At 46.6% G+C, this 25,837-nt stretch overlaps 1 long non-coding RNA gene across 3 annotated transcripts in view; it reads right to left on the bottom strand.

The window, feature by feature from the left end:
- LOC126059384 (uncharacterized) overlaps window positions 1-25,616 on the bottom strand; it is a 34,679-nt gene extending 9,063 nt beyond the window's left edge. For 2 of the 3 annotated variants that reach the window (XR_007513433.1, XR_007513434.1), the window contains exons 1-5: window positions 25,400-25,616; window positions 22,619-22,766; window positions 15,279-15,453; window positions 11,111-11,229; window positions 8,401-8,519 (exon numbers count right to left, since the gene is read on the bottom strand). This is a non-coding gene — a long non-coding RNA (uncharacterized LOC126059384). Of the gene's footprint in view, window positions 1-6,610; window positions 8,154-8,400; window positions 8,520-11,110; window positions 11,230-15,278; window positions 15,454-22,618; window positions 22,767-25,399 lie in introns of those variants that run through there. The other variant, XR_007513435.1, reaches the window with a different exon arrangement.
- Window positions 25,617-25,837: the final 221 nt, after the last annotated feature.

The following is a 25,837-nucleotide window of genomic DNA, read 5'->3' as shown; positions in this document are numbered from 1 at the left end:
TTGATTGTGGATCCAAGTAAAATGAAATCCTTGACGACTTCAGTATTTTGTCTGTTTACTGTGATTTTTTTATTGTTCCAGTTGTGAGGATTTTTGTTTTCTTTACGTTGAAGTGTAATCCATACTGAAGGCTGAAGTCTTTGATCCTCACAGCAAGTGCTTCAAGTCGTCTTCACTTTCAGTAAGCAAGGTTGTGTCATCTGCATGTCTAGGCTGTTAATGAGTCTTCCTCTAATCCTCATGCCCCTTCTTCTTCATATAATACAGCTTCGTGGACTGTTTGGATTATACGTTTTTTTAAAGACACTGAGTTTTTGGTAATTTACTATGGCAGCCCTAGAAAATGAATACAGAGCCCTTCACCAAGAACAAGTCAAGTTAGCACCAAAAATGCTCCTGTAAGGGTAGCCACGTAACAAGAGACATGGCAGTTTTAAAAAGTATGAAGTAAAACTCTCAGCTTTGACAGACAAAGGGCTCCTCTAAGACTAAGTTCTTTGCTGTTGAGTCGATTCTATCTCATAGTGACCCTAAAGGACAGAGTAGAATTGACCCATAGGGTTTCCAAGGAGTGGCTGGTAGATTTGAACTGCTTGAATAAGTATTGTGAAAAAATACAACCCTGACACACAACTTTTCTGAGCTTAGTATTAAAACAAAACAAAAAAAATCGCTATCGAGTGGATTCTGACTCATAGGGACCCTATAGGACAGAGTAGAGCCTCCCCACAGGGTTTCCAAGGAGCGACTGGTAGATTCAAACTGCAGACCTTTTGGTAACACCCAAATGCATAATCATCGCACCACCAGTGGCTTTCAAATCAGCTATAGGCTAATGATCTCCAAATTCTTAGAACCCGGAAAACTACTCTACCTCAGAGTGGTATCCACAGCTGGGAACTGTTCTCCACACTTGGACGAACTCAGACATCCAAATCTAACATGTGCAGAAAAAATCTTTTGGTCATTTTCTCAAGTTTGTTCCTCCATGGTTTTCCACATGGTAGAGAATGGCTCTGGTGACCATGCGCTCATGGTAGCCTGAATTCTAGAAGTCACCTTTGATTCTCCGTTCCCCTCATCCCATACATCTGATCCACCAGCAGTTCTTGGCAGCTCAAGCTCCAAAGTACACCTCAAGCCTGCTCCCACCTGCACTACCACCATCACTCCTCACCCTGACCACTGCAGAAGCATCCTGACCAGTCCTCTGTATTTGCTGTCTTCAAGTTCTCCTGGGCTACAGTTAATTCCTGGGACACATTCTTTCTCAAGACCATTGAACAATAGAAGGAGAAGGGCATTTAATTGTACGCTACCTCTTCCGCTTGAGCTGCATGTCCCTCAGAAATCACTTTTCACTGTCCACTCTATAATGTCTCTATTCCAGTTTCCTGTCTTTGGCCACACTGCTTTGATAGCGTGCATGCATGTGTGCTTCAGGGGTCATGTAGACAGATGCTTGGAGGAATTTTCTTAGGACAATCATGGTTGTGTGCCATCAAGAGATTCTGACTCATATCAACCCTGTATGACAACTTAGAACTGCCTCACAAGGTTTCCTAGGTTGCAGTCTTTATGGCGCAGCCCTGGTGGCACTGTGGTTAAGAGCTCGGCTGCTTACCAAAGGGTGGACAGTTCGAATCCACCAGTTGCTTCTTGGCAGAAAGACATGGCAGTCTGCTTCTGTAAAGACTTATAGTCTTAGAAACCCTGTGGGGCAGTTCTGCTCTGCCCTATAGGGTCACTATGAGTCGCAATTGATTCAACAGCAACTGGTTTGGATTTTGTTTGGTTAGAATCTTTATGGGAGCCCATCTCCAGATCTTTTCAACCCCTGAGCTGGTGGGTTCCAATGGCCCACCTTTCAGTTAGCCAAGCACTTAACCGTTGCACCTCCAACACTTAACTCTGCAAGCCAGAGGGCCCTCTCCTGACGTCTCCCGTCTCCTCACCCCAGGCACCTTGGCGTTGTCTTGCTTCTAGACCCCACCCTCCCCTCTGGAGGCCCAACCCCCCCATGCCCGCCCCCCACCCGGGCCGCTGGGCGGGGCCGGCAGCCATGTTCCATGCCGTCCAGCCAGTCACTCCCGGAAGCGCTGGGACAGGCGGTGAGGGGCCCGGGCCGGATGGCGCACCTTAGAGAGGATGGTGTTCGTGCTGCTTTCCCTGCCGTGTTTTCTGAAAGTTATGAAACTCCGGCAGCTGGGTGGAGGGACCCGCTCCCACACTGAACAAGCCCGGCCCCTCGAAGGTGTGGAGGGAAGGCGCCGGGAGGGCGGGTCCCAGTCCCAGCACCCCGTGGGCTCCAGAGGTTGGAGAGTCCCGACGTTGGGTTAGCAGCTTTTGCCCCCTCCGGCGTACCCCGTCCCGAGTGATCCCCAGGGGCGGACGCGGCACGGGGGCGGGTGGACGCAGCCACTCTAGGGGCTGCGAGAGGGAGCCTCTGGCCCGGGAGACGCAGCTGGTCCCCGAAATTTACATCCCCATGGATTTGCGGTGTGGGGGGGGGGTCCAGCCGCGGGATCCAGCTGCGGAGTGCCCTCGGGCCTGGGGGCTTGAAGGGCTTGGGGAGAAAGGCCATGTCCAGGGCTGTGCCAAGGTCCCTACTCTGCCCGGGGCGGGTTTGCGGGCCAAGCTGGGGGATGGGCGCCTGCCCCCCCCGCCCCCCACCTGCTCCCTGTGCCAGGGGGGAAACCAAGGCCCAGAGTTCGCTCGGGGGGGTGAGATTCCAAACTGAGGGTGGGGCACTCGCCCCCATTCGTCGTCCCACCCCCACCAGACTCCGTAGGGTGCCAGGGACAGGGGAGAGAGGGATCCCCCGCCCAAGGCCCTGCTGCCCCTTACTGTTTTGGGCACTGTGCCTGGGAGGCTGAGGCACCCCGCGCCCACGCCCGGCTGGTCTACTCTCGGGGCTGGGGCGTCGGCGCGGCCCCACTGGGAAAGGAAGGGGTCCTGGGAATCTGTGGAGCAGCACAGGGATCCTACTCCTTGTGGAAGCAGGGATTCAGTGTCTGTTAACAGTGTGCATGCCGGGTCCCGCTCCCCCTCTGGGTGGCGGGGGTGGGGGTAGCAGGAAGGGGTCCTGAGCAACCAGGTCGTTTGTTAACTTAAACGTTTGTGTGTCACTGTGTACCGGTCGCTGTGGACGCGGTCTCTGGTGCTGAGGGAATTTGAGGGTTCCTCACACTGGCAGGATTTGGAGCCTCTACCCTGGTGGCAGTAGGTTTAGTGGGTTACCCTGGTGGCGTAGTGGTTACGTGCTAAGGCTGCTAGCCAAAAGGTTGGCAGTTTGAATCCACCAGGCGGTCCTTGGAAACTGTGGGGCAGTTCTACTCTGTCCTATAGCATCGCTATAAGTCAGAATTGACTCGATGGCAACGGGTGTGTTTTGTTTTTTTTTTAGGTTGGAGATTAGGTGTCTCCCGGGCTGACATTTGAAGGTCTGGAGCTGACGGTTTATGAGGGTTTCTAAAGGTTTTAAGCGCTCCGGCCATGGGCACCAACCCGATCTTCCAGCACCTGCGGACGGACCGCCCCCCCCCCCAGGGGGATTGGCTGCTCTGGGACCCCGAGCCCAGAGGGTGGTGAGAAGCTGACAAACGTGAGTGATGCCCTGCAGGCTCCAGCCGTTGGGGCAGTCCTGCTCACATGGTCTCAATACGGGCAATCGGGCAGTCGGCTTCGTGCCTGGGGGTGGTTTCCGAATGTTCCCTCGTGTCCCCCCACCCCATGCGGGGCGACAACTCTCCCCTGGGCGGGGACCTAGTAGAGGCCTGCAGGGCATCAGGGTATGGAGGGGCAGAGCTTGGGCGGGGAGGGCGCGGCCCTGCAGGTTCCTCTACGTGACCACGGCAGTGGGGTGCGGGTCATGAAGGCTGGGCCTGGTAGAGGACCCACTAGGTCGCGCAGAAGGAGTGGGTCAGGATAATCATAGCATTAATGGGAGTATTGAGAGAGCGCCCTGGGGTCTTGGGTCCCTCAGGAAGAAAAGCTTCTGCTGTCACCACTGCAGCGGTACCCAGGTCGTCCTGGCTTAGGTCCAGGAGGTTCCCATGCTCGGAGGGCCTGGTGGGCAGAACAGAACCGGCGGTGCGCGCGCCCTCTCACGGCCTTGCGCTGAATCGCTGAAGTTCAGTGTCAGGCGATTCTAAGCCATGGTTTTGGAACTCAATAGTGAAGCAGAGCAAATGATGCAGTGCCTTGATGGGACCGGTGGAGACAACAAGAAGCAAAGCACAGCTCAAACTTCAAAATTCCACTGAGTGTTAGTAGGATTTGGAGGGAGAAAACAGACGGAGAGTTGAGAGGCCCAGAGATGCAGAAGGGTTAGAGGATTAGGGTTAGGGTTAGGGGTTAGGGTTTGGTGTTAGGGGTCCAGGTTTGGGGGTTAGAGGTTTGGGAGTTAGGTTGAGGGGTATAGGTTTTAGGTGGTTGGGGTTGGGGTTAGGGCTGGGGTTACTAGGCTCGGGCACAAGTGGTTTAGGGTTAGGGTTAGAGTGAGGCTGAGGTTCATTCCCCAGTCTTGTGTACCGTCTCTTCCTTCGCCAGAGTTACCACATATCTGTTGTTTGGTTGGAAACTCTGGTGGTGTAGTGGTTAAGAGCCACCGGTGCTAACCAAAGGTCTGCAGTTCGAATCCACCAGGCACTCCTTGGAAACTCTATGGGGCAGTTCTAATCTGTCCTATAGGGTCTCTATGAGCTGGAATTGACTCGACGGCAGTGGGTTTGGTTTTATTGGTTATTGTTTACTTAGCTTTTCTCTGCCCACTCTTCGTCTCCCTGGTGAACATCAAGGATTGTTTCTGTGCGTAAATGTTTTCATGAGTTTTTATGATAGTGGTCTCTTACTGTATATGTCGTTTTGTGATTGACTTAGTCAGTGTGCTGCGCCCCAGATTCATCCATGGTGTGAGATGTTTCGGAGATTCATCATTGGTCTTTATTGTCGTGTAGTGTTCCACTGTGTGTATGTACCGTAGTTTGTTTATCCATTCCTCTGTGGACGAGCACTTAGGTTGTTTCCATCTTTTTGCTACTGTGAATAATGTTGCAGTGAACACGGGTGTGCATATGTCTATTCCTGTGACTGCTCATGGAAACCCTGGTGGCTAGTGGTTAAGTGCTATGGCTGCTAACAAAAAGGGTTAGGGTTTGGGGTTAGGGATGTTAGGGTTAGGGTTGTTAGAGTTAGGGTCCTTAGGGTTTGGGGTTAGAGTTTAGGGTTAGGGTTTTTTGGTTGGGGTTAGGTGTAAGGGTTAGGTCTAGGGTTTGAGGTTAGAGTTTGGAGTTACAGGTTAGGTGTTAGGGGTTGCAGTTTGGGGTTTAGGGTTTTGGGGTTTAGTCGTTAGGGTTTGGGTTAGGTTTTAGGGGTTAGGGTTTAGGTTTAGGGTTGGGGTTGGTGTTGGGTTTGTTTGGGATATGTGGTTTGGGGTTAGAGGGTGGGTGTTAGAGGGTTGGGGTCTAGAAGGTTGGGGGTTAGAGATTGAGGGAGTTAGAGGGTGAGGGGTCAGAGGGTGAGGGGGTTATAGGTTGAGAAGATTATAGAGTGAGGGAGTGAGAAAGTGAGGGTGTGAAGGTTAGGGTTTAGGGTTAGAGGGTTTAGGCTTAGGGTTCAGAGGCTTGGGGTTAGGGGGTTAGGGTTTCAGGGTTCCGAGGTTGGGGTTGGTGTTGTGGTTAGGGTTAGAGAGTTAGGGTTAGAGGTTTAGGGTTAGAGGTTTAGGTTTAGAGGATTAGGGGTATGGTTTAGAGGTTTAGGGTTAGGGGTTAGGGCTAGGGCTTAGGGGTTCAGGTTTAGGGGTTTGGGATGGGTTTCAGGTAAAGTTTTAGGGTTTAGGATTAGAGGGTTAGGCTTAGGGCTTAGAGTTTAGGGTTTTAGGACTTAGAGTTTAGAGCTTAGGGCTTAGAGCCTAGGGTTTAGGGTTTAAGGTTTAAGGCTTAGAGCGAGCGTTAAGGCTGGGGGCTGGGGTTAGGGTTTAGGGTATTAGGGTTAGAGGGTTAGATGGTTTAGCGTTTAAGTTTAGGGTTTACGAGGTACGGGTTTGGGGTTAAGGGTGTTAGTGTTTAGGGTTTTGGCGTTTAGGGTGTTAGGGTTAAATGTGTTAGGGCTAAGGGTGTTAGGGTTTTGCGTGTTAGGGTTTTAAGTGTTATGGTTTAGGGTTTAGAGTTAAGCAATAGGGTTAGGCTTAGGCTCATTCTTAGGTTTAGGGCTAGGGATTTGAGGTCTAAGGTTTGGGGTTGGGTTTGGAGGTTGGGGTTAGGATTAGGGCTAGGGCTAGAGTGTTAGGGTTAGAGGTTAGAGTTAGAGGGTTAGGGTTTCAGATTAGGGTTTCATGTTAGCGTTAGAGGGTTAGGGTTCGAGGGTTAGGGTTAGGGTGGTTAGGGGTTAGGGTTAGGTGTTAGGGATTAGGGTTTACGGTTAGGTTTAGGGTTTGGGCTTTGGGATTTGAGGTTTGGGTTTAGGGTTTGAGGCTTAGAGTATAGGGTTTAGTGTGTAGGGTTTTGATGTGTAGTGTTTTGGGGTGTAGGTGTTTAGGTTGTAGGGTTTAGGGTATAGGGCTTAGGGTTTGGGTTGAGGTTAGAGTTTAGGGCCTTGGGGGTTAGGACCTAAGGGCTTAGGGTCTTAGGGGCTTTGGGGCTCAGGGCTTAGGGGCTAGAGTTAGAGGGCTAAGGCCAGAGGGCCAGAAGGCCAGAGGGCCAGGGTTATGGTTTGATTCCTGGCTGGCAATTTTTTTCCTTCAATATTTTGTATAAGTCATCCCTTTGCCTTCTTGCCTGCATGATTTCTGCTGAGTAGTCCAAGTTTATTATTATTTACTCTCCTTTGTTGGTGACTTCCTTTATCCCTAGCCTCTCTTAAAATTCTCTTTATATTTGATTTTGGCAAGTTTGATTATTATGTCTCTCGGTCACTTTCTTTTGAGATCTACCTTATGTGGAATTCGATGAGCATCTTTCATGATATCATGGAAGTTTTCTGCCAACAAATCTTCAACAGTTCCCTTTGTATTTTCTGTTAGCCCTCCCTGTTCTGGTACTGAAATCACTCATAGTTATTTCTCTTGATAAAGTCCCACATGATTCTTTGGATTTCTTCATTTAAAATTCTTTTATCTGCTGTCTCTTCAAATATATTAGTCCCAAGAGTTTTATCTTCAACCTCAGTAATTCTGCCTTCCAGTTCTTCAATTGTGCTCTTCTTACTTTCTATTGAGTTTTCTAACTCTGTAATTTTATTGTTAATCTTCTGAATTTCTGATTGCAGTCTCTCTATGGTTTCTTGCAGCTTATTAAATTTTTAATTATGTTCTTGAGTAACCTTTTTAATTTCTTCAGCTGCTTTATCTTTGTGTTCCTTGGCTTGATCTGCATTTTGCCTCGTTGGAGAAATCCTTGGGCCCTTCACTGGCTCACCATTCAGCTCCACGACATCCACTCCTGGCCCTGGCCTTTGGCCGGTGCCCCACTGAACTTGTGCTCTGGAGCCATGTTTCTCCACCCATCACTATCATTCTGCCACCAGGGGATATGTGAGTGTGGGAGTCACCATCTATCACTGGCAGCAGCGTCACAAGTCACTAGACTTCCAGGTACCCACAGACCTAGGCTGCCTTCTGCCTCAGGCAAGGTCCCGAATCCTTTGTCCCAGATGCTGACACCTGGCCACTGGCAGACATTTATTTTGATCAACACAGAGGTCTGAGTGAGGGTCAGCAGGCCAGGTAGGTAAAGTGAAGGCCAGGTGGGCGGAACTAAGGCTTCTTTGCCATCACCATGGAGATAGTCCCCCCACCGGAAGAGTGGGCGGAGCTTACGATGGGCCTGGTGACAAGACTCAGCCAGTGGCAGAGATCCAGCCCACCAGGCAGATGACACAGGGCCCTCCATTGTGACCTAGGACACCTAGTGGCCACAGGATTTGAGCACACCCTGGGAAAGGCTACGCAGGCACAAGGGAGGCCCTGGTGCGGACTGCTTCAGGGCATTGGCAGAGCAGGCCAGGGTCCAATTTTCCCACTTTCCTCAGGATAACAGTACGCAAGACATCCCCACTCAGCATATCTTGCCTCTCTCTCTGTATGTGTTCATTCTCTGAAATCTCTTCCTACTCTCCCCGAGTCACTTCACAGCTTGGAGTGCCTGACAGAGTGCCTAGAGACGAAAGAGCAAAGGGGGAAGGCCTCTGGCTCTACTGGTTGCCCATGGGCAGAGAAGATCTGCTAGTCTATCTGGAAGGTCTAGAGAGTAGTGACTGATTGGGGAGCTACATCACGGGTGGACCCTGGCCGGGTGAATGTTGTTGACATGTGGAAGCCTCTCCGGAGACTACTAATTCCGCTGATGACATTGTATGCAAATACCCGGGTGAGTGCGAAGGGCAGAAAACATTGACACATACCTGCCAGAGGCCTATCCTGGGTCTGAAGAGTCCACCCTGGTCTCCAGGGTCTCATCATCTCAGAACACACTTTGCCTGCACACATGGAATCCGCCTCTCTCCACGAATGCCTTCTCCTGCTAGGAAACACAGGATGGCACTCAGCCAAGGGAGAGAACAGGCAAAGTCAACTGAAGCCCCATTTTCAACATTTTGCTTCTGCTGGGCCACAGCCCCCGGTGGCACACTGCATGCACGTCACTTCTCCAAAGACAAGGCCGAAATCTGGGCAACCAGGGCCCCAGCAGTCCAGAGTCTAGGGATGGCGGCTTACTCTGCGGACGGTGGCACCTCTTTGCCACGTACAGGAGGGAGGCCTGGGCCCTAGACTGGCTCCGCTAGAGCTCCACTACCTCAGCTATTTTCCCTGACCTTTGGCCCGTGCCCTCGTGAGTGTGTGATCTCTAGTTACACTTCACCTCCGACCACTCTGAATCCGTCAACTGCAGATACCTGAGCGTGGACATCAACATCTATTGCTGGCTGCAGTGTCACAGGTCACTAGGTGTCTAGGCTCAGGCTGACCTTGGCTGTCTTCTGCCCAGGCAAGGAGCCTAATCCTTCAAAGGCAATAAGGACACTTGGTCAGTGGCCGACATCCTTTCTTTCATGCACAGAGCAGTCTAGATGAGGGTAAAGAGGCCAGGTAGGCCAGGTGAAGGCTGAGTGCGGGGCCTAAGCTTCTTTCCCAATCACCATGGAGACAGCCACCGGAAGGCTGGCCGGAAGTTCTGACAGGGACGGGTCACAAACACTGAGCCAATAGGAGAAGTCCAGCCTAACCGGCCAGTTCCGCAGAGCCCTCCATTTTATGCATGGACACACAATGGCCCCTTGTGTCTTTGGCCACAAAATCGAGGGCACCCAGGGAATAACTTCACAGTAGGCAACCCCTGATGTGGACACTTTCGACACACTGGGACAGCAGGCAGGTACCTCTTTTCCACTTACGCTAGGATATCAGTAGGCAAGGCGCCCTTCCTCAGCATCTATGGCCCCTATCTGGATGTGTTCATTCAGAGAAATCCCTTCATTCTACCCGAGACACATCACAAGTATGGGGGGCCTGAGAGAGAGCCTGGAGATGAAACGGGGGAGGCTTCTGGGTGGACCGCTTCCCCGTGGGTAGACAATAGCAGGTAGTCTCTCTGGAAGGTCTCAGCTTCTGTTGATTGACATGGGCAATACAGTAGGGGCGGACCCTGGCCAGGTGGAGCTTGTGGGCAGATGAAACCTCTCCGGCGACGAATAATTCCGCTGCTGCTTTGTTTGGTGAAAACCTCCCCCCGCCAACTCGGATGGGCAGAGAACATTGACCCACACCTGCCAGGGGCCTTTCCTGGGACTGAAGATCCCAACCTACTCTCAACCTTGTCACCTTCTCAGCACATACTTTCCTGCACACATAATCCTGCCTTTCTCCGTCACTGCCTGATCCTACTAGGAAAAAAGCATGCCGCTCAAAAAGGCCGATGCCAGGGAAATTGAGGAGACACTGCCATTTTCCACATTTTTGCTGTCTACATGTCCCGGCCTCCGGTGCAAGGCTGCGTATGTGGCTGGGCTGCGAAGGCAAGGCCGAAATCCTGGCATCCTGGGCCCCAGCAGTCCAATGGTTTATGGACGTGGGGACACGGATGACCTGTTTTCCACATATAGGAGAAATCCTTGGACCCTTCACTGGCTCTCCATTCAGCTCCACGACGTCCACTACTGGCCCTGGCCTTTGGCCGGTGCCCCATTGCACGTGTGCTCCTGAGCAATGTTTCTCCACCCATCACTATCATTCTGCCACCAGGGGATATGTGAGTGTGGGAGTCACCATCTATCACTGGCAGCAGTGTCACAAGTCACTAGACTTCCAGGTACCCACAGACCTAGGCTACCTTCTGCCTCAGGCAAGGTCCCGAATCCTTTGTCCCAGATGCTGACACCTGGGCACTGGCGGACATTTGTTTTGATCAACACAGAGGTCCGAGTGAGGGTCAGCAGGCCAGGTAGGTGAAGTGAAGGCCAGGTGGGCAGAACTAAGGCTTCTTTGCCATCACCATGGAGACAGTCCCCCCACCGGAAGAGTGGGCAGAGCTTACGATGGGCCTGGTGACAAGACTCAGCCAGTGGCAGAGATCCAGCCCACCAGGCAGATGACACAGGGCCCTCCATTGTGACCTAGGACACCTAGTGGCCACAGGATTTGAGCACACCCTGGGAAAGGCTACGCAGGCACAAGGGAGCCCCTGGTGCGGACTACTTCAGGGCATTGGCAGAGCAGGCCAGGTACCTCTTTCCCACTTTCCTGAGGATATCAGTACGCAAGGCGTCCCCACTCAGCATCTCTTGTCTCTCTCTGGATGTGTTCATTCTCTGAAATCTCTTCCTTCTCCCCCCCAGGCACTTCACAGCTTGGAGTGCCTGACAGAGTGCCTAGAGACGAAAGAGCAAAGGGGGAAAGCCTCTGGCTCTACTGATTGCCCATGGGCAGAGAAGATCTGCTAGTCTATCTGGAAGGTCTAGAGAGTAGTGACTGATTGGGGAGCTACATCACGGGTGGACCCTGGCCGGGTGAATGTTGTTGACATGTGGCAGCCTCTCTGGAGACTACTAATTCCGCTGATAACATTGTATGCAAATACCTGGGTGAGTGCCATGGGCAGAAAACATTGACACATACCTGTCAGAGGCCTATCCTGGGTCTGAAGAGTGCACCCTGGTCTCCAGCGACTCATCATCTCAGCACACACTTTGCCTGCACACATGGAATCCGCCTCTCTCCAGGAATGCCTTCTCCTGCTAGGAAACACAGGATGTCACTCAGCCAAAGGAGAGAACAGGCAAAGTCAACTGAAGCCCGCATTTTCAAGATTTTGCCCTCTGCTGGGCCACAGCCCCCGGTGCCACACTGCATGCGTGTCACTTCTCCAAAGACAAGGCCGAAATCTGGGCAACCAGGGCCCCAGCAGTCCAGAGTCTGCAGATGGCGGCATATGGATCGCCTCTTTGCCACGTACAGGAGAGAGGCCTGTGCCCTAGACTGGCTCCACTAGAGCTCCACGACCTCAGCTATTTTCCCTGACCTTTGGCCCATGCCCTCATGAGTGTGTGATCTCTAGTTACACTTCTCCTCCGACCACTCTGAGTCGGCCACCTGCGGATACCTGAGCATGGAAATTAACATCTATCACTGGCTGCAGTGTCACAGGTCACTAGGTGTCTAGGCTCAGGCTGACCTTGGCTGTCTTCTGCCCAGGCAACTAGCCTAAGCCTTCAAAGGAAATGAGGAGACGTGGTCACTGGCCGACATCCTTTAACCAACACTGAGTCCCTGGTCAGCATCCTGGAGTCCTGGCAAGAAGAGCCAGGCACCTCCAGGAGCACCTGGAGGAGGAGACAGGGGCTGAAGAGGCTACCACACCTACTGGTGCTGCTACACATGTGGGTGACCTGGCTGCAGAGGTTGCAGGCATGGCCTCAAGGTCAATGGAGAAAGCACCTGAAGACGTGCTAGGACTCTTAGACTGAGAGAAGCAGGATGTCTGGACTGCAAAATATGCACCCTTCAGGGAAGAATTTCATTCAGGCTTCTTAAACCCACCTCACCTGGAAGATCCATCCTCTTTTAGCCTTGTGCCCCTTCCACGCCCCCTCTAGTACAAGGAGAGATGCAGCCCTACAGCACCAGGGTGGAAGAAGCCCCAGGATAGCTGTCCGAAGACATGAGGTCCACTCAAAAGCTTCCCCCGCCAAGGAGAGAAGAGGACAAGACTCATCTGCAGATGAGGTCTCAGGGCCCTGAGAATGAGCATAATGTTTGTAAGGAAAGAGAAATAGGATTTCAGTGGGACATGGAAGTCTGAGAAAGAGCTTCTGCAAAGATAGCTCTAAGGGAGGTGTGATTGTGAAGGTGGGCTGGGCACTGAGTTCTCTGTAGTACAAGGTACCAGAGAGAAGCCAGACTCTGGGGGGAACCTGCCTGCCGGTGAGCAGTGGGCATAAAACCCTAAACCAATGAGAATCGAATCCCTTCCCAGCAGCTTCTGCACAGATCAGTGATGTTTGCTTGGTCTTTCTCTTTTCTGTGGTCTAACCTGATCTGTTCTGAGATCAGAGAGTTGGAATAGAAAAGCCTGACTGAAATGAAACGAGCAAAGAGAAGACAAGGCCTCCTAAATATGGTGAAGACAGAACACAGATAACCAAAGGTGAGGATGGGAAGAAAGAGATTGAGTTCCAAGTCCCATCCACAGTATCCCAGGGCCTGGGAATCCCTAGAAGTGCCAGAGGTGTGTACTCCCTGGGAGATGTGACCCCAAGTGTCAGAGGAAGCCCTACGGAGCAAGGAAGGGAGGGCAGGGCCTCTAGGATGGGCACTTCCATACAGGCTGCCCATGTGAATTTCTCAGAGTGACCGTGACAGATTCTCAGAGGGACAGTTTGAGGCAAAGGAAAGTAAGTTTTCTGAAGAGGGGTGAATTCCACAGTCTCCTGATAATGAAACAGAAATCCCGTCCTGCTCAGAGTTACTGAGTAGGAGGGATTGTGAATTCCCATCCTGCACAGAGTTTGGCTGGGAAGTTCGACTGTCTAAAGACAATGTGGCCAAAGTCTTCTTTATCTTTCAAAGATATATCTTTAACTTCCTGCAAATTCAATCCTGGAAAAAAGCCTAGAATATACAAGTGTGGGTTTTTCAGGAGAGCAACAAGGGGAGAAGGTGATAGTGGCATATCAGAGAAGGAGAACAATAGTCTAAGGCTCCCTGTGTTACTTAATGAATCACACACGGTGTCCAGCATTCTTCCTTACCTGTAGACATGTAAATGCAGTAGATGTTTTAGCAATAACTGAATTAATCCTCACAGAATTCTTTTTGGCCATTTCCAGGCATAGAGACCAGAAGAAGTCATTAGTTCCAAGAGCAAGCAATAATTCGCTGGTCTGAATTTTGTTCAATTTCTTTGTTTGCCCTTCACAGATGGATAAAAGTCTCTGAATCTGGCATTGAAGACAGTGTTTTCTCTATTGTTATGGATTGAATAGTGTCCCCCCAAATGTGTGCCAACCTGGCCAGACCATGATTCCCAGTATTGTGTGGTTGTCCTGCATTTTGTGATCTGATGTGATTACTTATGTGTTGTAAATTCTAACCTCTGTGACGTTAGTGAGGCGGGATTAGAGGCAGTTATGTTAATGAGGGAGGACACAATCTACAGGATAAGGGTGAGTCTTGAGTCAGTCTCTTTTGAGATACAAAGAGAAAAGTGAGCAGAAATGAGAGGGACCTCATACCACCAAGGAAGAAGTGCCTGGAGTGGAGCACGTCCTTTTGACCCAGCGTCCACTCGCTGAGAATTTCCTAGGCCAGGGGAAGATGGATGACAAGGACTTTCCCCCAGAGCCACAAAGAGAGAAAGCTTTCTCCTAGAGCTGGTGCCCTAACTTCAAACTTCTTGCTTCTTAAACTGTGAGAGAATAAGTTTCTGTTTGTTAAAGCCATCCACTTGTGGAATCTCTGCTATAGCCACACTAGATAACTAAAAAACACATATATAAAACAGTCAAAAAAAAAAAAAAAAGTTTCAAATACACACACATACACGTATGTTATTAAACTTTAAAAGGTTTTACATTCTTATAACACATTTAACAACAGAGATTTGTATACAGAAGTTATAATAAGAGCCATCCCCACATAAGTATATTGTACCTGCTCCCCCAAAGTGTCCAGTGTCCAAAGATACATATGTACCCTTTTACACACTTCTTTTTGCCGGGACACATGTAAGTACATTCATTTGTCTGTTTTATGGAAATTAGGTCACATTCTACCCATGTTTTTCTCTGAATCACTCTTCACTTGACAATTTTTCATGGTTCCTCTAAATCAGCAGACATGGAAGAAGCACTCTTTTTGGTTCTTCTTATTTTTAACTCCCACCACTCTTCTGTCAGTTTGTTGTACTGTGGTGGCTTGCATGTTGCTGTGATGTTGGAAGCTATGCCACCGGTATTTCAAATACCACCAGGTTCCCCCATGGTAGACAGGTTTGAGTGGAGCTCTGGATTTAGACAGACTAGGAAAAAGGACCTAGTGATCTATTTCTAAAAACAACTGGCCAGTGAAATCTTACAAATAGTACTGGAACACTGTCTGATTCCATGACAGAGGATAACCCCTTAGGTTGGAAGGCACTCAAAATACGAGTGGCGAAGAGCTACCTCCTCAAAGTAGATCCCACTTTAATGACGTTTCCTGATGGGGCACAACTCATAATGAGAAGAAACTGATGCAAATATCCTTTAATAATCAGAATGTGGAATGAAGGAAGTATGAATCTAGGGAAATTGGAAGTCATCAAAAATGAAATGGAATGCATAAAGGTCAATAATCCAAGGCATTAGTGAGCTGAAATAGCTTGGTTTTGGACATTTTAAACTAGACAATGATATGTTCTACTATGCCAGGATTCAGACACTGAAGAGAACGGCATCATATTCATCGATAAAAAGAACATTTCAAGATCTTTTCTGAAGTACAACACTACGAGCAATAGGATAATATCCACAGGCCTACCAGGAAGACCAGTTAATAAGACTATTATTCAAATTTACACACAAATCATGAATGTGAAAGATGAAGAAGTTGAAGGTTTTTACCAAGTTCCGCAGTTTGAAACTGATCAAACGTGATGCATTCATCAATCAAGATGTACTGATAATTGCGAAGTTGAAAACAAAGCAGACAAATCAGCAGTTGGAAAATAAGGTATTGATGATAGAAATGACACTGAAGCTTACAAGACAGAATTTGGCAAGACCAATGACTTATTCATTGCACATACCTTTCATCAGGAACATAAATGGTGACTATACTCGTGAGCTATTCCAGGCAGAATAGATAGGAATCAAATTTGTGGAAGGTGATGATGGAGAAGGTCAATATCATGAGTCAGAATCAGGCCAGGGGCTGACTGCAGAACAGATGATCAGTTGCTCATATTCACGTTCAAGTTGAAGCTGAAGAAAATTAAAACAAGTCCATGAGTCAAAGTATGCCCTTGAGTATATCAAACCTGAATTTAGAGACCATCTCAAGAATAGATTTGATGCACTGCACACTAATGATCGAAGACCAGATTAGTTGTGGGATGATAGCAAGGACATCATATATGAAAAAAACAAAAAGTCATTAGAAAGACAGGAAAGAAAGCAAAGACCAAAGAGGATGTCACAAGAGACTCTGAATCTTGCTCTTGAATGTACAGTAGCTAAAGAGAATGGAAGGAAAAATAAAGTAAAAGAGCTCAATAGAATACCTGAAAGGGAAGCTGGAGAAGACAAAGTATGATAATAATAATGTGAACAGATCTGGAGTTAGAAAACCAAAAGGGAAGAAAACACCTGGCATTTCTCAAGCTGAAAGAACTGAAGGAAATATTCAAGCCTCTAGGTGCAATACTGAAGGATTCTATGGGCAAAATATCGAACAACACAGGAAACATCAAAAGAAGACGGAAGGAATACACAGACTCAATACACCAAAAAGAATTGGTCGACGTTCAACCATATCAGGAGGTAGCATTGGATCAAGAGCTGATGGTACTGAAGGAAGAACTCCAAGCTGCACTGAAGGCATTGGCAAAAAACACGGCTCCAGGAACTGATGGAGTACCAAATGAGATGTTTCAACACATGGACGCAGTGCTGGAGGCGCTCACTTGACTATTCCAATATATTTGGAAGACAGCTACCTGACCAAATGACTGAAAGAGATCTATATGTGTACACATTCCAAAGAGAGGTGGTCCAACGCAATGCGGAAATTATCGAACAATGTCATTAACATCACACCCAAGAAAAATTTTGCTGAATATAATTTAAAAACAGTTGCAGCAGTACACAGACAGGGAACTACCAAAAATTCAAGCTGGATTCAGAGGAAGACGTGAAACATGGGATATCATTTCTGATGTCTGATGGATCTTGGCTGAAAGTAGAGAATATCAGTAAGATGTTTACCTGTTTTTGTTTCCTATTTTTTTTATACAAGCACACTCAACTGTGTGGCTCATGACAAATTATGGATAGCTTAGCAAAGAATGGGAATTCCAGAACACTTAACTGTATTCATGCAGAACATCTACGTAGACAAATTTTTTTTATTTTTTTTATACAAGCACACTCAACTGTGTGGCTCATGACAAATTATGGATAGCTTAGCAAAGAATGGGAATTCCAGAACACTTAACTGTATTCATGCAGAACATCTACGTAGACCAAGAGGCAGTCATTTGAGTAGGGCAAGGGGATACTGTGTGGTTTAAAATCAGAAAGTTTTGTGTCATGGTGGTATCTTTCACCATACTTACTCAATCTGTATGCTGAGCAAACATTCTCAGAAGCTGGTCTCGAAGAAGAAGAACATGGCATTAGTTTTGGAGAAAGATTCACTAACAACCTATGATATGCAGCTGATACGACCCTGCTTGCTGAAAGTAAAGAGGACTTGAAGCAGTTACTGATGAAGAGCAACCACTACAGCCTTCAGTATGGATTACACCTCAACATAAAGAAAACAAAAATTCTCACAACTGGACCAGTAAGCAACACCATGATAAACAGAGAAAATACTGAAGTCATCAAGCATTTCATTTAACTTGAATCCATAATCAATGCCCACAGAAGCAGCAGTCAAGAATTCAAACAATGTATTGCATTGGGCAAATCAGTTGCAAAAGACCTCCTTAAAGTGTTGAGAAAGAAAGATGTCACTTTGAGGACTAAGGTGTGCCTGAGCAAAGCCATGATATTTTCTATCACCTCACATGCTTGAGCAAGTTAGACAATGAATACGGAAAACCGAAGAACTGATTCATTTAAAATATGGTGTTGGCAAAGAATACTGAATATACCACGGACTGCCAGAAGAATAAACAAAACCATCTTGGAAGAAGTACACCAAGAATGCACCTTAGAAGCAAGGATGGCGAGACTTCGTCTCACGTGTCTTGGACATATTTTCAGGAAGGACCTGTCCCAGGAGAGGCTCATCATGCTTGGAAAAGCTGAGGGTCAGAAAAAAAGAGGAAGGCGCTCAACAACATGAACTGACACAATGGCTGCAAGAATGGGCTCAAACATAGCAAATGATTGTGAGGATGGTTCAGGATCAGGCAGTGTTTCATTCTGTTTTACACAGGATCGATGGCATCTAACAGCCACAACTAACATATGTATGCGTATATATATGTATGTGTGTGTGCATGTGTGTGTGTATATATATATATATACCCATTGCCATCGAGTCGGTTCCAACTCATAGTGACCCTACAGGACAAAGTAGAACTGCCCCACAGAGTTCCCAAGGAGCGCCTGGTGGATTCGAACTGCTAACCTTTTGGTTAGCAGCTATAGCTATTAACCATTATGCGACTAGGGTTTCCATATATATATATATACATATATATATGTATTCTCTTCACTAGTTTTGCACCTCTAGAGATCCCAGGCTAAGACATTTGGTACCTACTGTGGTTCTAGAGGAACCAAATCTTAAGGATGAGTTTTCTGAATTGATTCTCAAGTCTGGCTAGTCTTAAAGGCACTGATGACTGTCTCCAGTAGTAAACAGGCTATTGCTAATCCATGGTGGGAGGTGACAATAGAAATATGCAAAATACTACTACCACTGGATCAAATATTTGTGAGAGACAAGGCTCTGTCTGATTACATATTTGATACTTTTCTATAATTTTGTCAGAATAAGAATAATAAGGAAGCTGCTTGGTTGGTCCTGCTTTTGCTAGCCACACTGGTGAATGAAAGAAATGGACTCAAAGCTCAAGCACCACATACAAGATCTGAAAGATGCCACTTGTGCCCAGAAAGAAAACCATATTTCTTATAGTAACAAGGCTAATGCTGCCAAAAATAAACTCAGATTCTTATCATAAGAGTGACTGAATTAAAGCGCCAGTTGAATATCCAACCTCAAATGGTGTCTGAAGTTAGAGTGAGGGCACTGATTGGGAAGAAATGGGATCCTGAAACTCGGGATGAGGACATATGGGCAGACAGTCAGGAAGCGGGGGACAATGAACCTCCAATTTCTGTTGAATCGCTCTTCCTAACAGAACCAGACCTCTTACGCCCATCTGAAGAGATTCTCTAACTGCCTGCTAAGGCACCCTTCCCAGTAAAACAATTATCCCTTCCACCTCCATCTGATGAGATTGCCCCAGCTGTGCCTGAAGTGTCTTGTTTGTCTCCTGGGGTGGTGTCTGGGGCATTGCCTGGGGCATCACCTTAGGCAGATGCCTTATAAGACACGGCTGAACATCCCACTGCCACTGCCCATTTTTGCTTCTAGACCTATACCTAGGCTTCAGCCCCAACAAGCCCCAAAAGGTGAACTATAAAGTGTGACCCAGGAGAAGGTATGCTAAACTCCAAAAGAACTGCTTGATTTTTCTAATATATACATACAGAAACCTGGTGAATATGTGTGGGAATGGCTATTATGGGTGTGGGATAATGGTGCAAGCAACATAAAGGTGGATTAGTCTGAGTTTATTGATATAGACCGAGGAAGCATAGATTCTTCATTCAGTGTTTCAGCTTGAGAGGTTAGAAAAGGATCTCATAGTTTATTTGGTTGGTTTACTGAAGCATGGATTAAGTGCTGGCCTACAATAAATCAAGTGGAAATGGCAGATCTGCCATTGTATAATGTAGGAGAAGGTAACCAAAGGCTGAGGGAAATTGGCATGTTAGAATGGATTTATTAGGCTGGACCCACAGACCCACTCATGGACTGCCCAGAGGGCTCTCTTTTTACCATAGCGGTGAGGTACAAATTTGTGCAGCAAGCCCCAGCATTATTGAAGACTTCTGTGGTTGCTATTTTATGTCAGTAAGAGTCCACAGTGAGAACTGCCCTAACTGAATTAAGACACCTGACTACAATGCAGTTGACTGGACCCCATGGTGGTAGCAGCCAAGTGGTGGCACTCAATCAACAAAGACAAGGTGGGTGTGGTTACCATAACAGACAGTAGAGTCAAAGCAGTAATCAGAATAGTCTGCTCGCATGGATTTATGGCAGTGGCTACTTAGTCACAGTGTCCCTGGGAGTGAAAGAGCTGGGAAATGTACATCTCCTGGTACCTAGTGTCTTAGATATCTAGTGCTCCTGTAACAGAAATACCACAAACAGATGACTTTAACAAAGAAAATTATTCCCTCACAGTCCAGGAGGCTCTGTAAGTCCAAATTCAGGGTGCCAATTCCAGGGGAAGACTTTTTCTCTCTGTCACTCCTAGGGGAAGGTCTTTGTCACCAATCTTCCCCTGGACAAGAAGGTTCTCAGCACAGGGATCCTAGGTCCAAAGGATGCACTGCTCCTGACACTTCTTTCTTGGTGGTACTGAGGTCCCCCTGTCTCTCTGCTCTTTTCTCTTTTATATCTCAAAAGAGATTGACTTAAAACACAACTTAATCTTGTAGATTGAGCCCTGCCTCCTTAACATAACTGCTTCAAATCTTCGCTCATTAACATCATAGAGGTAGGATTTACAATACATTGGAAAATCACACCAGCTGACAAAATGGTGGATAATCGCACAATACTGGGAAGCATGGCCTAGTCAAGCTGATATATACATTTTGGGAAGACAGAGTTTAATCCGTAACACCTAGTATGCAGCTATCGACCTGTTAATGCCTTTTTCTCCATACCTGTTTGGAAGTATCACCAGAAACAGTGTGCCTTCTCTCTGACCTAAGTATATAAGGACCAAATAATATAGAGGAATCTCTGTTACATTTTCTCCATCTTACCGTTATTTGGCCTCATAGGCAGATCCAGTCACTTAATTGCACGGCAGAATGAAGAGATTAAAGTCCCAACATTCTTGGCAGTGGACCAGGAAGGTAGCTGCTCAGACATCAGAGAGCCTCACAGAGACAGAGACCAGGCGGCTCAAGAGAGGGATACCAAAAAGTTGTTTTTCATACCCCCCTCCACTCCCACAGTTGCATATGCTTTGCTCTGACCCCAAGAAGTAGATCAATCCTTTGAGAACTGCATTATGGGTTAGAACACCAGCAAGGTCCCAGACTGAGTGACACTCCCATAGATTACATCCAAATATCACTGCAAAGTCTTCAAAATCTGAACTGACATCTGAGCCACAGCATCCAGAAGTTGGGAAAGAACCTGCAGCCTGAACATAACTGGGTCAAGTGATTCCTAAAACAAACAACATCAACATTTTCTGTAAGATTGAAGTAAGACACAGTCTTGGAATCATAGACAAAAACTTTAAAAAGCTACTTTAACCACGCTCAAAGAAGTAACAGGCACACCTTAGAAAAATAGAAAAATACATAGAAACCATTCACAAATGAAAATTTTAGACAGGAAAAATAGAGATAAAAAATTCACTTGATCAGCGGAATGCTGTTGACAGACAAAAGGATCAACGAGATGAAAATAGTTCAACTGAAAATATCCAATCTGAAAGCAGAGAACAAATATTGAAAAAAAAATGAACAGAGCCTCAAAAAAATCCAAAAATATCTAACATTTATTTATTGGAATTCCATAAGGTGTAGAGAAAATATGTAGTGTAGAAAAAAGTATCTGAAGAAATACTGGCTCAACACTTTCCCAATTTGTTGAAAGACATAAACTTACAGATTCGAGAAGCTATGCAAACTCCAACAAGTTAAACTCACATAATTTTACGCCCAAATGCCTCACTGTCAATTGTGGAATAACAAGGACCAAGAAAATATCTTCAAAGAAGCTAGAGAGAAAACAACTCATTTCACACAGGAAAAACATTTGGAATGACTCTGTATTCATCATCAGAAGCCATGGAGGCCAAAAGGCTGTGAAAACAACATTTTTTCAACACTGAAAGAAAAGAAACATTAACCCAGTGTTCTGTAGGCTGTTATTTCCTTCATGAGTAAAGGAAAAACACTGACATTCTCAGGTGAAGGACGCTTAAGAGAATTCATCGCCACCAGACTTGTTCTAAATGAAACACTAAAGGAAGTTCTTCAGGTGGCAGGCTTGGAATTTCAGGAATTATGGAAAGCAACAAAGTCGAAAGTACCTTCTGAAGTTCGCCGTTCAGCCAAAGATTAGACAGGTCTATAAAACAAACAATAACACACGTGAAGAAAGTGTTTCTTAGTTCAATCGTGTGTATGAGACCAAAAGTGCAAAACCTGCCCAAAAGCACAGAAAAGAGGGCAGGATGGAACAGGAATCATGGCAGATGGAAACGGGGAACTGGAGCATAGAAGAGAATACTGACACATCATGAATATTGCCACCAATATCACAAAACAATTGTGTATAAATGGCTGAACAAGAAAGTAATTTGCTCTGTAAAGTTTCAAATAAAGCACAATAAAAATTTTTAAAAAGTGGTAGGTATCTGGGTAAACATATTATGCCAACCCTGCTGTCACTGCACAACATGGCGCAGGACTCCCCTCTTTGGAAAGACTTTCTAGCCTATTGGAAACACTTTGGAATATACTCTTGGTGGCAAATTAGTATTAGAGAATGGGATTAATTTTGAAAATATGAGATGTCTGTACTCATGTCTGGTGAATAAACTGGATAATAACATTTTCAGAGCGAAATGAGATGTTCTAACAGAAAAATAGGCCTGAATTCCCACGTGGGCCATGAGCCTACTACTCTGAAGGCCTTTCCCAGAGAGGCATTTCAGGCACTTCTAGAGCAGCAGGAGCACTGGGGAATGCATGTATCAACCTCCCCCAGGGCCTTCTCTGAGGGGTAAGTACCTGCTTTAGTACTAAGCTTAGTGGTTCATAAATAGTCATTCTGCATAAGGTCTTCAGGTTCAAGTCTGTAATCCAGCTGGGATTCTGTGTGTGTTGCATCTCTGCATCAAAAGAACATGCTTCTAGAAGCAGAATGCCAGGAGAGAGGCGGTTGGGCAGTTGGGGGTGGGGGGTGCTGCGCAGACAGGGGCGCCCAAGGGAGGCACAATATAGTCATTCTGCAGCAGGTCTAGTCATTCTGCATAAGAATTAGAATGCTTCTGTCAATGCATAATAGTTTACATGCAGGACATAAACAAAGTGACTGAAGGACAAAGTCGAATAGTAAACCAAGCCACTCCCTGTCAATCCTTACCTGAGAGGGTCTTCATGAAGACTTCCGGGGTTGGAGAAGGACACAGTAAACGCTGATTTATTTTACCTCTTCCTTCCTCAAGAAACAGGAACTGGTGTTAAGATGTCAGGTGTCAAGCCCCAAACTCCTCTTCTGGTCTGTATTTAAGCTGTATAATAAAACTGGGAATCAGGCAATCAGCCGTGAGCAGACAGACCCAGAGTATTCCCAGTGCCCCACATCTTTGAGCTCCACTGAGATCCTGTTCTTAGTCACTACATTAGCAGAGGAGCTGAAAGACTGAACTTCCGTGTTTTAAGGCAACCTGGACTTCAAACAGTCACTTATTGCTAAAGTCGTATTTCTCTGTGTTGATTTATGATCCTTAACTCAAATCCGGAGTTTGGAGCTCATTTTGATAACTCCTCATTAGTCTGCATAGACTAGAGTCTGCTCACAGTCAGTGATGACAATGGAGGAAACAAAGTCCCTAGCCCAGAGGAGGGACTGCTCCCCATATTTGGGGAAATGCCCCTGGGAAGCATCGGCGAGGTGCACTTTGGCCTCTGTGCTTTGCCTTCTGCTCCTGGAATTGCACCCTGGGGGCCTCCATATGCAGACCCAGAGTCCGTAGGTGACCACAACTCCCCCCTTCTGGGTCATCGTCCGGACACACATTGCGATATGCTTCCTGCCCTCCTTTCCAGCATAACCGCTGCGATCACAAGTGGTAGAACCAGTTTTCAGGTCCAGACCCTAGACCTTGCCCTCCTTGGCCTTAGGCTTCCCCTAGTCCTGGTGGAACCTGCAAGCCTGGCAGATGTGAGGTTAGCACCCGGCTAGGCGGGCTTGGGCCTGTCTCAAAAGGCTCATGGAGCACGCAGTTTCCTCCTCCTTGGAGCCTGCGGGCTTGCAGTGGGCAGCCCGGCATCTCGTGCCTCCCTCGGGTGCCATCTCTGAGCAGCAGCTCCCCTCCCCCTACCCCACCAACCACCCAACAGTCGCACTGCCTGCTTTCTGCTTCTAGAAGCGTGTTCTTTTGATGCACACATGCAGCACACACAGAAGCTCAGCTGGATTACAGACTTGAACCTGAAACTCACAACTTTAAAACTACTAGACTGGGGAGGTGGGTATTGGCAGTGAAAAAAGGAAAAAAAAATAAGAAAAAGAACAATTACAAAAAAAGTATTAGAAGACTGTATCCTCACATTATGGACTCAAGAAGGCTGCGGATAAACAACTGCGTAGATAGCATACTGTTGTCTCTTTGCAAATAAGTCTTAAATGAGGGAATTTGGTACCGGGAAGAGTTGCAGAGCCTGACTTTGGGGAAATCTGGGATTGATGAATTGCCTTGCATGAGGCTACAAGCCCTGATAATCAATATTTGAAGATGAGATTCGAGCAACCTAGAACATGCATCAGAATTTTTTCTAAGTAAATTAGCACCAGAAGATGCCTTTAACCACTAAATAAAATGGGTCAGTACTTCAAGATCTCCCTACAAAGAAAATGGCAGACCTAGATCGTTTCCAGTCAGGTTCCAGCAAACATGCAAGAAACAGTAATTTTAATCTTGTACATAGTCAACAGAGATTAGAAAACCATGAGATACTCCCCTAACTTGATCCTTAAGGCTAGTTTAAAAATGATAACAAATTAGAGAAGGATGGTAGAGGAAGAGTTAGAGGACAAGCACACTCAGTAACTGAGATGCAAAACCCTACGTAAGATGCCAGCAAAGGAAATCCAGCAAAGTATAAACCACGTAACATGCCATGATCAAAGCGGTTTATTGTAGGCATATAAATTTGAGTGAACGTTAAAGATTTAGTAATTTCATTCACCACATGCACAGGTGAAAGAAGAGAAGACATATGCTCACCTCAAGAGATGGGGGCAAAGCAGGTTGATAAGATCCAATCACACGGAGAGATAAGGACTAGGAGCAAATATGGAACAGAAAAGGAGTTCCCAAACGTGGAAAACTACAACTAGCATGATAGTTCATGGTGACGTGTGGGACATTCTCTTTAAAATTAATAAACAATAAAATAAGGGTGCTTCTATCATTACTTTTATTAAACATTGAACACTGGAAGTGTAAGCTAGTACAAAAAGAGAAAAAGTATAACTGCTATTCATAGATTATAGGACTGTCTCCATTGAAAACTGTAGAAAATACTGGAATTAATAGTAATCATAAATAAAAAATAAATTGAAATTTCAATGCATCACCATCGAGCTGACTCTGTCATAGCTCTTAGGTGAAAGCAAAGGACACTGATAGGGAAAGAGCAGGTTCGGGTGGGTTAGACCAAGGAGGGAAGAAAATTATTCTGCACTGGGCTGAACTTATAAGAACGGGTATGTGTGTTAGTTACCTAGTCCCTCCATAACAAAAAATAACACAACTGGATGGCTTTAAAGAACAGAAATTTATTTTCTCACAGTTTAGCAGGTAGTCATTCGAATTCAGGGCATGGCTGTAGTGGGAGGTCCTTCCTTGTCTACCTCAGCTTCTAGTAGATGCCAGCAATCATTTGTGTTCCTGGCCTTCTAGAAGCATCTGTCTTCTTTGTCTGTCTTCCTTTTCACCTGTTTGTGTCTGTGTGTATTCTGCTCCTTTTATAACTAAGAAGAGTTAGGCTTAGGACCCACCCTACATTGGTATGACCTCATTCACATAATAAAAGCAGGCCCCCCCTTTCCTAACAAGGTCAGATTTACAGGTACAGGGGTTAGGATTTCAACATACATTTTGAAGGGACACAATTCAATCCCTAACAGTCGATTTACCAGATATTCTGGATTGAGAGTACTCGCATGAACAGCTGAGAGTGGTTCCAATTCTTTGCTACATTCGTTGGCTGAAACTTGTCTCAATGGTCACCCATAGGAATGCTGGAGCAATTTATTGTGTAGGACATAGCCAACCATTCCTAATCACGTCCATTGTGTGGAAAAACACACACTCCCATCACCGAAGCCTTGAGAAATTCATCGATAAGGACAGAATGGTGGTTGGAACCAAGAATTGTTTCATAGCCTAGATAACATGGTGTAGCTGTTAGATATTCACACAGAAATGTCAGGTAATAAAACTTCACCCCACATGGGGATGTCAAGGATAATACCAACAGCTAATGGTCATTGAGTACCTGCACTGGTGCCAGGCACTCCTGTGCTTTTTCTTTAACGTTTGCTTTTCATGATGGCCATATGAGGAATGTATCA

This window comes from Elephas maximus, chromosome 16 (assembly GCF_024166365.1).
Source record: "Elephas maximus indicus isolate mEleMax1 chromosome 16, mEleMax1 primary haplotype, whole genome shotgun sequence".
Classification (NCBI taxonomy): Eukaryota; Metazoa; Chordata; class Mammalia; order Proboscidea; family Elephantidae; genus Elephas; species Elephas maximus.
Note: the sequence above shows the minus strand (reverse complement) of the source record. Positions and strands in the feature narration are given on the sequence as shown.